At 43.1% G+C, this 12,536-nt stretch overlaps 1 long non-coding RNA gene across 1 annotated transcript in view; it reads left to right on the top strand.

Moving 5' to 3' along the window:
• The window catches only part of LOC311422441, a 33,587-nt gene that overhangs the window by 13,816 nt on the left and 7,235 nt on the right, over nt 1–12,536 (top strand). The window contains exon 3 of the long non-coding RNA XR_014685363.1: nt 1,828–1,970. This is a non-coding gene — a long non-coding RNA (uncharacterized lncRNA). The remainder of the gene's footprint in view (nt 1–1,827; nt 1,971–12,536) is intronic.

Here is a 12,536-nt window from a genome sequence, read left to right as displayed (position 1 = left end):
CCCGCAAGCTGAACATTTTAGGTGATCAAATGACTCTGGAAGCTCAGGCTTTTTAGCTAAAGTACCAAATATTGCCAGAGACAGTACATCTGTAAGCACTGGAAACTCTGTAGTCAGAAAGTAAATCCCCGAGGAGCTATTTGAGCACTTAAGCTGATCTCTAGTACCAAGCGTGCACTGGTGGCTGTGTGTTGGAGATGGGAATGGAGCAGACACCACGTGCCTATGGAAGAGGCCCGTGTATCTTTAAGACATCCCATAACCACGTGGCCTGGAACCAGTCCCTGGGTGAAAAATTTTTTTTGCAGTGAACTTGTGCCCTGCTCCTTATGCATTTCACATTTTTCTGCAATATTTCAGCTTGTAAGAAGCCACTCACCGTGTTAATGATCAGGAAATAATAACGTTCGCAACCCAGGGCCAAGTACCCTCCATCTCCCTGCCATCTGTAATGACGGCACGCTTAATGGATGTGTGCGGGATGGTCTCCTAGCAGCCCTGGGGGAAGGCAGAGCTGCACCAAAAGCACACTTTCTGGAGAATTTCAGCCTCTTTCCAAGTTTTCAGCTCCAGTTTGGTGACTTTCCCAGTGACGTCAGCCTCTGTTACCTGCAGCAAGTTCTGCTTTGTTTCCTGGCTGGACCGGGAGCTGATTTCTCTGTTGGCACAACGGGGCCTCGTGCACGGACCGTGAGCCTCCCGTGGCAGAGATGGATGGTGAGCAGCGAGAACCAAGCGGTTGCGGAGTCTCCCAGCAATTGCCAAGTGTGATGGAGGAGGCTGTCAATCAGCGGCCAGCAGCATCGGTGTTATTTTAAATCAAATCTACCAGAGTGGCTGCCTGTGCTTGTAAATTGCCACTGGGTAGCAATTACAGTTTGCCAGCTCGCTCGCTAACAGCCTCGCTCCCTGCTGCCATCACTGCGTTGCCTGTGCTGTGTGCCTCGTGTGGATACCAAGCAAAGGATGTTATTGCCTCCCCACCTGAGAGAAACCCCCTTTTGCGGGACACTTTCCTGAGTGATCGGTCACAACCGTTAGACCTAACACATGGCTTGTTCTGCCATCTAATTCATCTTTAGTTTTCCAAGAGTCCAGCGCTAAAGAAAGCACAATTACTGGATTTGCTCTAGGAATCAGAGACTAAAAGCTGATGGCCTTTGTTTAAGTGGTTTGAGCATAATGGCCTCCACCAGGCATTAATCACCGTGAGACTTTGAACACAGGAACTCAGGCTATTTTTCAGAACCCTGTCAATTGTGAGCAATGTGTCCTTGGGCAAGCATTGTCTTTTCTCTGTGCCCCCCCCCCACTCACTCACTGTTGAACAAAGCATGCAATAATACTGAAGTGCCTTTCAAGACTAGCCCGTTGATGAATGAGTCCTTACTGCAATGTTGGGGGATCTTTGGATGCCAACTACTATTTTAGTGCAAAGTAGTATTGATTATCATCACGCATATATAATACAGTAAGTTGTTACTCATTTCCTTATTGCTTCTCTTCTCTGACATTATCCTTATTAGGTACCTCAGGGGGCAGGTTAATAAAACTCTGTCTATTTACATTAAATACTAAAGGAAGTGTTACCTTTAATACAATGCCACTCACTGTCCTAGCAAAACCTAGCCATTTGGCACAGGGCTCCAAGGCACCGCTCCAGCATGTCTCCTGAGCATCAGGCTGGAGTTGTGCAGTGATATATGTTTTCTTTCTTTTTCTTCTGCTGTATTTTGTAACCACTAGTCTGATCTGGCATTACTACCTATCACAGAGAGAGGCTGCTTTTTTTTTCCCCAAGTAATCTCACAATACTTATTTTTATAGGTATATTGAAGATAATGATCCTGCTTCTGAATGGGAGATAAGAGAGAGACAAAGACAGAGCTGCTGGCTTTTAAGTCGCATGAAAAGCTTCAGATACTACAGCGATGAGGACCATATATGAAGACAGAGCTGTGCCATAACTGGTAGGAGAGAGAGCAATGTAATAACTTTGATACAAACAGTGACCTTCTCAGCATTAAGCATACTGCATGATGGTACAGAAATAAGGCTTAAGATGCAGGTTCACAAAGGTGACAAACTGATACTGAATTCAGCAGCACTGGAGTATCTAAATACCTTTGTAGATATGGACATAAATGCCTTATTTGATAGGAGTTAACACGACTGGAAAAGTGAAGCATTAGCACAGTGGAACATGCTCTGTTTGAGGTTGTGTCTCCGCTTTCCACTGTACCTGCCATTTTGTATTACGGGTTGCATGTGTTACCAGCCTTGCCCCAGGCAAGGTTAATGAATTGCAGTTCCTCTGATCTGCCCAGCTGCAGAGAGCTGCACCATATCTCATTGAAGGATCATCACTGGGAAGCTATCATGTGGCAGTCTGGAGCCATCGGCTTTGATTGTTTCTCAGTGGTTGGCCAGAAGCCACAGTCAATAGATTTGCAATGCAGGGATGCCAGCGTGGCGGGTGTCTCGGTTGCTTCTCAGCCCTGCACATGGCAAAAGGCTGAACAGAGCAGGGAAGCCAAAAACTGCCAGCTGGAAGCAGGGCAGTGCAGGAGAGAGGGCAAACAGGCTGCTGCCAAGCCTTAATGCCCATAAAGCTCAGGGTCACAAATGGAGACTATTAATACAGTTTATCAGATAGTTTCCATCTTCTTTCCATTTGTTTCCAATATTTCCTAGTTTCTATCTCCTGTAAGAGCAGAGCTGTCAGGTCTCCTCTTACCACACCACTGGTCAGATCGTGTATGAATTTGGAGCAAGGAAGCAACCATAGCAATTTTACCAGCATTTTACCTAGCTTATGCCAAGTCTGGTGTGCAAAGGACTTGTTTAATGACTCTGCCATCCTTTCCCATACAGAGAGGGAGAAACATTCTCATTTAATATTAATCTCCTCTCCATGGATTCAGGCTGCTTCTGACACTGTATCAATTATTAAAACTAGTTTAAAAATTTCCCAGGATTAAAGAGATTAGTTTTTTGTTGATTTTGGTAATTCCTCCTGCTTTTGCATCTTTGAGGCTGTGAGTGCAATACAGCTACTGGGTTCCTGTTTGCTTAGAGTTCACCCTCTTCACGGGCAAAATGAAAATTTCATTTCCATTTATAATTGCCAAGCTCATGCATGAGTTGTAAGCAGCTCCAACAGACTGGATGTTGCTAAAGCAATTGAAGACCTTTTAGGTGACAGTATTAGGTGAGCATCACTTGTACATTACCCGTGGAAAATTAATTGTATGTTTGTGCGTACAGTTAGGGTCTTTCTATAGAATTTTACATTATGAAAGGAAATTTAAAAGGGAGAACATTTGCAGTTTTCCTCTGTGATGGCGTGCACTTCCCATCTGCATAATGTAGATGTTCTCTTTCAGCAGGCAGTGGAGGTTACTCCATGGTCAGATCAAAGAACCTCATGCGCTACTGTCACAAACTTAAAGAATGCCTAAAGATCATCAGTTGTCCCCTGAGCAGTGTAACTTCATTAGCTGTGGAAGAACAGCTCGCCTGCTCCAGACTACCTGTTTCAGTCTGTTCTAGACTACAAGTTAAAGTCCGAACTGCAAGTGGCACTTAAGAAAATCTAGAAAAAAAGGATTAAAAAAGAATAATCAAAGTGCTTTAAGCATCAAAAAGCAAACAGATCTCTGAAATATCCGTGAAACCCCACAAAAAAATCAATCCCAGCATTATCTGTTTTCCATTGAATCATTAATTCATCGTTTTATTTTTGTTGTTTTTTTTTTTTTTTGCTACCAGGTAAAGCAAACTCCTTAAATGGGATCTTTTACTGGGTCTTCCCTTTGCTAAGCGATGCTGCCTGAACAGTCCTACTCATCACTCCAGCTAAATGGAATATTCGTGGCTTCCTTTAATATTCCGTAAGTGTACCTTTTCCTTAATTAACTGGTCAGACAATCTTGCTTAACAAAAGGAATACCCAGTGAAATTCATATGTAAAAGCAAGTTTCTATAATTGCAAATTAATCAGGAAAAATCCTCAGTAATCTTTTCTCACTAAATATTTCCTGCTAGAAAGAATCAGATGGCCCATTATTTTTCTTTCCAACTGTTTCATGCCGCATGATAGACTTTATCAATCAGGCCCAGAAACCAATCTTCTCCCAGTCTCCAGCACAGTCATCATCAATCAAATGTGTAAGCAATGGCGCTAGAGCCTCATCACAGCCTTTTCTTTGCTAGCAAGCGTCACAGCTCAGGGAGAGAGGTGGAGATGCACATTTCAAATATCCATCATTCTCTCCTGCAGAGGAAGGATGGTGGGAGGAGAGGAGAGAGAGATCACATGTGTTAAAATGTTTTATATTTTGTGTTAGTGTCTCTGGCTAGAAACTGATAAGCAGCAGGAGTTGAGAGCACAGAGAGAGTCTGGCATGAATGGTGTGTGTGGGAGGAAGGTCAGGAAGGGAGGAAAACAAATGTCTTGTTGTTACTACCATTATTTGTATTATAGAGGTACTACCGACCTCTTAGATTGCACATTCTGTCCTCCTAAACGCCTTTATAAAAGTCAGGATCATTATCTTTGTTTTCTAAATGGAGAAACTGAGAAAGGTTTGACTTGCAGAAGGTAAGCAGGCCCCCGACGGGGGAGAAAAGAGTTCAAGTTTTTTGACATCTAGACCAGCACTCTGTTCCCTGGCTCACATTGCCTTCCCCCTTCCAGGAGAGGGTAAATCTGAGATCAGGATCTCGCTGGGCAGAGGATGGTGGAATCAGCACTGGTACAAGACAGCTTTCCCAAAGGTCCCAGCCTTCTTTCCATTTCCCAAGCTCTCTGTCATTGTAGGTCATTAATTGTCAGAAGGTTTTTCAACCTTTATTTTGTTTTTCATATGCACATACAAGAAATTTGCTCCAGGTTCGTATCACTGCGGTATGAGCCCTAGAGAAGTGCGGTGCTTCTTTAAATGTATTTCATTTTGTAAGATTGAGGAAAGAAGAAAGAAAAAACAAATATCAGAATGCTTGTCCTGTACTGATTATTTCTTATGTTTATTTCACACTTCATTGATTTCACTTGAATTGTTCCTAATTTACACAAATGAACAATAAGATTTAAGTCTTCTGGGTCTGTTTTTCTACCCATTTTTACAGACTTTGTATCTGCAAATCAAGCCTATAATATCTGCAAGGAAGACAGAAAACAGATATGTTTCTTTCTGTCTTATGTCCTGTAACACTGTTGATTCCCCTACCAAGCACCGAGGGGGTTTATTCACTTGAGGTTTCTCTAAACCATTCTTGGATGCTGAGATATGATCTCTGGGTGATTCTAGTTGTCTGCACTAACTACTTGAAGAAACCAGGCCAAGGCTGTGCATGGCTCCTTGAAACACATTGAAACATGGCTCCTTGTTGGGTTTAAGCAGGCTGACAATTGTAAAGCAAACGTTTACCATCCTCAGCATTACCATTACAATGTCAACATTACTGCAGTCAGACCACAGCATGGCAATATGAATGCTGGACAACTCAGAGCTGGAGCATAGGCTTCGGATGATGACTGGTATGGTATGCTTCTGCCTGTCCCTGTGAATCATAGATGCTATGCTGGGCCAAAGTCAATGGTTTGCATACATACTTCTCTATTTAAGTTTCATGTGCTATCTTGAGCTGGAAATGCAGCAACAAGTGGATTTTTTTTCAAACCTCTGCTCAGAGCAGTCCTTTGTCCAATACAGGAGCAAGATACCTCATCAGGTTGGCTTTTTGCACTGGGCAAATATTTGGCAACTCTTATCCGTTTCCCACCTTGGCTGGTCTGGTTTCCTGCTGATCTCAATTCTGCAAAACCACAGCAGAGCTCATCCCTCCTATCACTAGACTTCTTAAGTACAAAATACGTATATTTTATCCAAAATCAGGTGGGAAATTAGTAGCTGAGGTGCACAGGCTTCTCCATTCCTGCTTCCTCGGGTACCCATGTGCCATGCTCTCTGAATCATGTCCCGTTCCTCCATCACACAGAATGGGATTTCTGTGGGACCATTGAAAAGCACCATGAAGAATAAAGGGCCCAGGAAGGGGATGGATGGAGGTACAATGGTAACTAAGCTGGCAAAGAAAGTTATGTGGAATCAAATCACCTCACGCTTCCATGCCTTTCTGTCCTTTAAAAAAATACTCTGGATGCCAGTTTACCCTAATTGGCTCTTCATTCTGGCAAGGCAAAGAGAGCTCAGCTTCTTTTTCCCTGCCTTTGTGTCCCTGCTTCTCGTCCTAACTTAGTTTAGTCTTCTGTGAAATTGTTTTCTCTGCAGAGACAGAGTTGCCTCGTCTCTTGTAATTCCACTAGAATAATCCTTGGCTCTGTGCTAGCAAAGTGCTGAGCGTAGTCATTGAAGGGAGCGCTGGGGAAACATCGGCATCTGCACACATGCACCTTAGTGCTGGGGGAATTCAGGCAACTCAGCGCTGAAGATTTGCAAATATCTTTCTTTCCTTTAACACTTGCTCTGTGGTGAAGTAGAAAAGGCTCAGGAAGCAGCCAGCCAAGGAAGGCATGCCAAGTGAGCAGAAATAGTGGGGCACTGAAGGCAAATGCGGGGGGAACAAGTGCTTTGTGCGGGACCTCAGCACATACAGAGCAGGGCGGTTTGCGGGCAGTGCACGTAGAGCCCTGGGACTGCTCAGCAGCTGAGCTGAACGGGGCCACACCTTCAGCATCCTCCTCCACTGACCTTACACAGCTGCTGCCAGAGGTTTAGTCCCAGGGTGCTTATGAGCTCAGCTGACAGAAACCTGGAACTTATCTGCCTGTGGAACAGTGCTAGGAAAGAAACAGACCTAGTCCTCATTGTTTAGCTAAATAAAAAAACTTCATCAACTAATGCCCTCATAAAAATGATATATAGAGGAGTGAAGCATATTCCGTTAACCTTACAGTTTCTGACTTATCATCTGAGGCCCGAACCACGAGGTGCCAAACCCGATGGACGGCTGTTAAACGTGTGTGATTTAGAGCCAGAAGGAAACGCTGCGGGAGGCCTCCTTCACAAAACCAAGTGATTCTTTTCCCTTGCTAGATAAATGATGACAATAATACCAAGCTTAACAATTCCCAGTTACGCTAAAGAGCGTCTCTTTCTGAGAGTTAGCCAATAGCAATTTTCCGATATTATCGACATAGCCCACAGTTCCAGCCTCATCACACCAGAGTCCTGGCAGACAGTTAGCTCATTGCTCCCCGTGGAGAGAACAGGACTTATTTCAGAGTTTATTGTCACCGTATCACTATTGTGCCTCGGGTTATCAGCCAGCATCCAAATGGCAGCGCTCGGGAAGCTGCTTATCCTGTAGCCAGATTGTTTTGTAATTTCCTGTTATTATCATCTTGCCTTTGGTTCTGAACGCTGGTCGTTGCCCGCTAGGAGATTTGAGGTAGCCAGGCATGCTCCAGTTAGTATGGCAATGCCCACGTTCATAACCTGGTCGTAACCCACGGCACACTGAACTTTAACGAAGTTTGAGAGGAAGTTGAAAATGTCCTGTGGTCATAACAGGCAGAGTAGATCTAAATCAGAAATAGAAATGACGTGGCTCAAGACAGAAGGATGTAGAGCAGGAACCCTGGAGTAGGGAGACAGCAATTGCCGTGCAATTATGGGGTCTGTCACTTAGCGTTTATAATGTGTTGGGTGTCCTAAAAGATGAGAGGTTGTCATTTACTTTATGGATATGCTTGTTTGTTATGCTGACAGGCAACAGAGTCTCAACTCAGACACCCATTGTAACTAATTAAACAGACAAACCAATCAACAAACATGGCAGAGGAGGAATTTTAATGTGAAGAAGTAAATATATTAGTTAGGGTGACCTTGCAGTGGTTCTCAGTTTAATTTTGTGTAATATCACATTAATTAATTTTAATTACCTTAAAAAGCACACAAAGCACCACAAGGCAGTAATGACAACTGTTCCAAGATTCCATAGCCGCTTTCATCCAGAGGGATCCCAAATCATTTTACCAGCTATCCAGATTGACTTTTGAAAATGGGGATGTGTTAAAATATAATCCCCTTCCAGATACCAGTATGCCTGACCAGTGCTTGCCCTCTGCTGAGCTCAGTTCAGTAACAAGGACTGGCTGGTGCAGTAATTGACTCAGGCTTACCAAATGGTTTTTAGATACCAAGGTGAACAGCACCTTAGAAACACAGCTGGCAGATAAAAAGATGAGCTAGTACCAGACAGATAATATTTAATGGATTTTTCAACATGTATATATATATATCAGTCAGTATCTGACTACTGCAAATAAGCTGAATTTGCTTTGGGTTCCACAGTATAGAAAAAAATCAGAATAGCTTTGGGAAATTTCTTGGTCAAACCAAACATTCACAGCCAAGCAAAATCCCTATGAAAGTTAAAAGGGCAAAAAGAGTAAGGGAGGTCCTCCAAAAGATGGCTCCATATCTCAGATAACATTATATAGGTACTGTTTCTTCTTTGCAAGCATTATTAAGGAAACCCACAGCTGAGTGGTTGGAAGCTTTTCTTTGTGGATCAGGCACTGAAGATTAACTCTTTCTTTGTTGCCCATCTGTCTACTTGGGCTTTGTCTTGTTCACTGGAGGTGTATCGTACTGTGACTAAAGTAATACGGGGAAATCTTTTGTACAACCCTTAATTTTTACTTGTAGTTTACCCCTTTGTCTCAGAGCAGCACAAGCATGGTGTATCTCCTACTCAGCTTTGTTGCTTTAAATGTGGTGAACTGGGCGATCCATTTTCTGTCTCTCTCTTTCATAAAGCCATCTGGGTGCATCAGCTGTGATGGATCATTTCAATATTTTGTCTTCTATTTTGGAAATGGAGCTTTCCCTCCCCTTTTAGATGAAAGCTGCTAATGTTTGAGCCTCCATTTTAGTCTACCAGGCCATAAGACTTCCTGACAGCATATTTGTGTCATGAGCATGTGACACTGCTCCTTGCTTCACTAGGCCAGACAATAAATATTGTAGAGCCAGGGCAAGAAATGAGAAGTGGGATTTACAGTGCATAGCATCGTATGGCTTGTAGGCTAGGTTCATCCCTGGGTTAGTGCTGTTCAATTCAGAGGAATTATCCCAAGCAGTGAATCTGCTCCAATGGCAGACATGCAAGACTGGAATTTCAGCTCTGATTTTTTTAACTCACTCTTGTCCAAAATATACAGAAAGTTGCTTAGCACAGGGTGCTGGGGATTTATGCGAAGCTTGGTTGCAGAGAGTGGAGAGAATTTGAGGCTGGGATTTGAGTTCAGCTCACTCGGTATTGAGGTTCTAAACCTGTCCAACTTTCAGATGGATTCAGGCAACAGCCAGGATGAGACACTTGTCAAAGCTGATAGGAAAGGACTGACAAAAGTACAGGCTGAGGGAAACTGAGGAAGGGTCCCCAGAAGGTTTTATGAGTGGGCAGATTAGTTTATTTGTTGGGAAAGTCAAGGTAAGTTATTTAAAACAAACAAAAACAAAAAAACTCTTTGATTTTTAATTGAACTTGAAAAACTGCATTTGTTATTAGATAGCTCAACAAAACGCTTGTGTACTCAGAGCAGTAAGACAGCTAACACTTTTCCAAGGATACGAACTAGGAATATAATACAGTATTGGCAATACTGTGAGTCACTACATCCCTCAGCACATGGTCTCATTGGTTAAGGAAGTAATAAAACTCCAAGAGGTTAAATGTTCAAACTTTCTAATCAGCCAGAGGTTCAGAACAAATAGTTTGATGTATGATCTACTCTCCTTTTTCAGCTGAGTTTTACTTTTTTTGTGGTCATTCTTATAATCTACTTGCTCACATAAAAAACAGTAAAATATTACAGGTCTGAGTGTTTTATACAGGATGAAAGGTGTTCGTGCATACAGTAGCTATGCAGTGGGCTCCCAGTGGAATCCCAGGGTAGGTGGAATTTACCCATTAGTTTAAATTTTGAAGAATGTCAGTTTATGTGGAAATCACTGAAATTGATGAAATTATCAGTTCTGCTTATTTAGAAGCAAATTAAACCTTATGATATTTGCAATACTTGGTAATTTGGACATAGAAGCTTGTAGTAACGAACAAAAAACTCTCAGTCCCACGTAGTGTGTCCCATCCCCAATATGAAGCTATTTTACTTAAAAATGGTGTTTCCTGAAACCAAAATTCAAAGACAGCCCTTGCCAAAGGAGGTGTATGGAGCAGGGAGTGAGAAGGAAATGACAGTTATCATATCTGTCTGCATACCTCTGTGGCCTGTTGCCATAGCATCTGAGCTCTTCCGACTCACCAGCCAATTTTAACTGCTCAGCCCTCCTGTCCAGGCTGGAGGCATTGCCACAGCTTCAAATTCATTCTTCCTATGGAGAGTTAAATGGAGAGGAGGGGAGGGAGAAAGGTGTGGAGAGACCAAATAAATCAGGGTCATTTACAAAAAGGTTGAAAATGGAAAGAAAGGGAGGGGGAAGAGGCAAGTGCTAACAGTAAAACGAAAAATGAAGTGCCATGATAAAAATGATGCACTGTCCAGGCAGCCCAGTGCCAAACCTTGAAAATCCCATGAGTAAAACATTGCTCAGTGAAGATTAATCCTTTCACCTAACCTTGTTCACAGCGACATCTTTGCAGGTTAGAAAATTATTACTTTCTCACTTTCCAGCTCTCAGATGAGTTCCTGAATCTCTCTGCATATGGATGGGTAGATTGGATTGGCTCAGGCTGAGCTGAATTGGCAGAGAGATTCCCTAAATCGAGGAATATTGTGCAGTATCATTCTTTCCAGTAAGAATATAACGAGGAAAAAATCCTCCCTGAAACAAACAAAGGGACCTCAATATGTTGCCCTCAAGCTGTTTTTCAGCCATTGACCAGGCTTAAATAGCTGCACTGCAGCAGAAATGCCTGGAAAAACCACGAGGACTTCAGCAGAACTGCAAAAGCTCTAGGAGCAAGTTGCTTGTGGGTGCCTGCTCCGTTCACAACCGAAAGGATTCCTGCACCTTACTTTGTAGCTCAGCCTTGAATGTGCTTTCAGCTCCATACTGTGTCCATGCAGGATGGGATCGCTGGTCTTCCCCTTGTCCAGTTTTACTTGGAAGTTGAGGTATTGTGACTGTGAGGCTGCATGCTTCGATCCTCAGTTAGGAGGAGTCCTCGATGGGGCTTTCTGAGGATGCATTTTTGTGTCACCGATGTCACCAGACCGATGCCCAGGGACACCCATGAATTAGAGGAATTCCATCACTGGGCAAAGCTGACCAAAGCAGTGTCATCTGCAAGGAAGAGGCTCAGCAAGCCAACACACTCCTCCTCCTCTCTCCAACCCATGAAGTCGCTTCCCAAAGGCTAGTAATTTAGCCTAGGGGAAACAGCAAAATCCTGTAATGTCCTGCTCCTTCTTACACCCCCAGGCAAAGAAGATACAGCGGATCATGGAGTGTTGTGTTTGTCTAATGGATTTGTTACTACTTAACCAATGCACTTTCATCAAACCAGTGCTCAAAGCTGATGAAGTGGGGTCTGACAGAGCACCACAGTGGGTTGTTTATTGATAACCCTTGCCCACTTTTGATCCTAAGGCAAACTCAAGAGCCAGAATGGCTTTAGGTAACTGCTTTTAGGCTCATCGACAGCAGCACAGTGAGGAAAAAGGATTCTTAGCTACTCTAATCCAACACTAAGCATGCTCCCTGTGTTTCAGTCCGCGTAGGATTGGGAGGATTGCTCATACCTCACAGGTCATCATTCCTTGTGTTTCACCCAACTGGCATTAAAAGGGGAACCGTTGCTTAGGCCTCAGAAAACCAGATAGTTCATTGCCACAGGCAAAATGGGCAAACAAAAAATGGGTGGCACCAGTGTCCAAGGTGCTAGGGCGAAGATTGACAAGAAAATCCTGTGTAAAGGCAAGAAGAAACACCGTGAATTCTCCCTGATCCTTTTAGGATCAGATTTTCTAGCCGGAGAACACGGTAATAAATTACAGACCTGTCTCAAATCATTGGAAAAAAGCGAGATAGAAAAGCAGAAGCATATGGCAATGAAAAAGCCTGCCTCACAAAATGGAAAGGAGACCTTTTCTGGTTCTAGTAATATGTCACCCTTTATATAAACTGGCCCGGAGCCCAAAGAAATGGACTGTTGCTTCCATTTACAACAAGACCATGTCAGGCCTTCTGATGGCTCTATGAATAAATGCTCCATTATCTCTTACGGATATGTTTCCAATACATTATCTGACCCTGGGTTTATTCATTCACAAATTTGGTCATCTTTTTAACAGAAGCCGGTGCCTTACTTTTATCCAGGAATTTCAAAGAGCTCCACACATATCAGTGATTTCAGCTTGTTAAATGTCACCGAAATGGAAGCTGAGGCATGGAGAAATGAAATAAATGTATCCAAATTCATGCTGTGAGTCAGAACCAGAGCCAGAAATAGACTGGCATTGAACATACCAGAAATGATGAAAGGTCAGGACAAAACCCAGGACTCTCTAGTTAGATGAAGCTGCCTCTTTCCACTGACTA

Source organism: Aythya ferina (genome assembly GCF_964211825.1).
Source record: "Aythya ferina genome assembly, chromosome: 22".
Taxonomy (NCBI): domain Eukaryota; kingdom Metazoa; phylum Chordata; class Aves; order Anseriformes; family Anatidae; genus Aythya; species Aythya ferina.
This window is presented reverse-complemented; position numbering and strand designations above follow the sequence as displayed.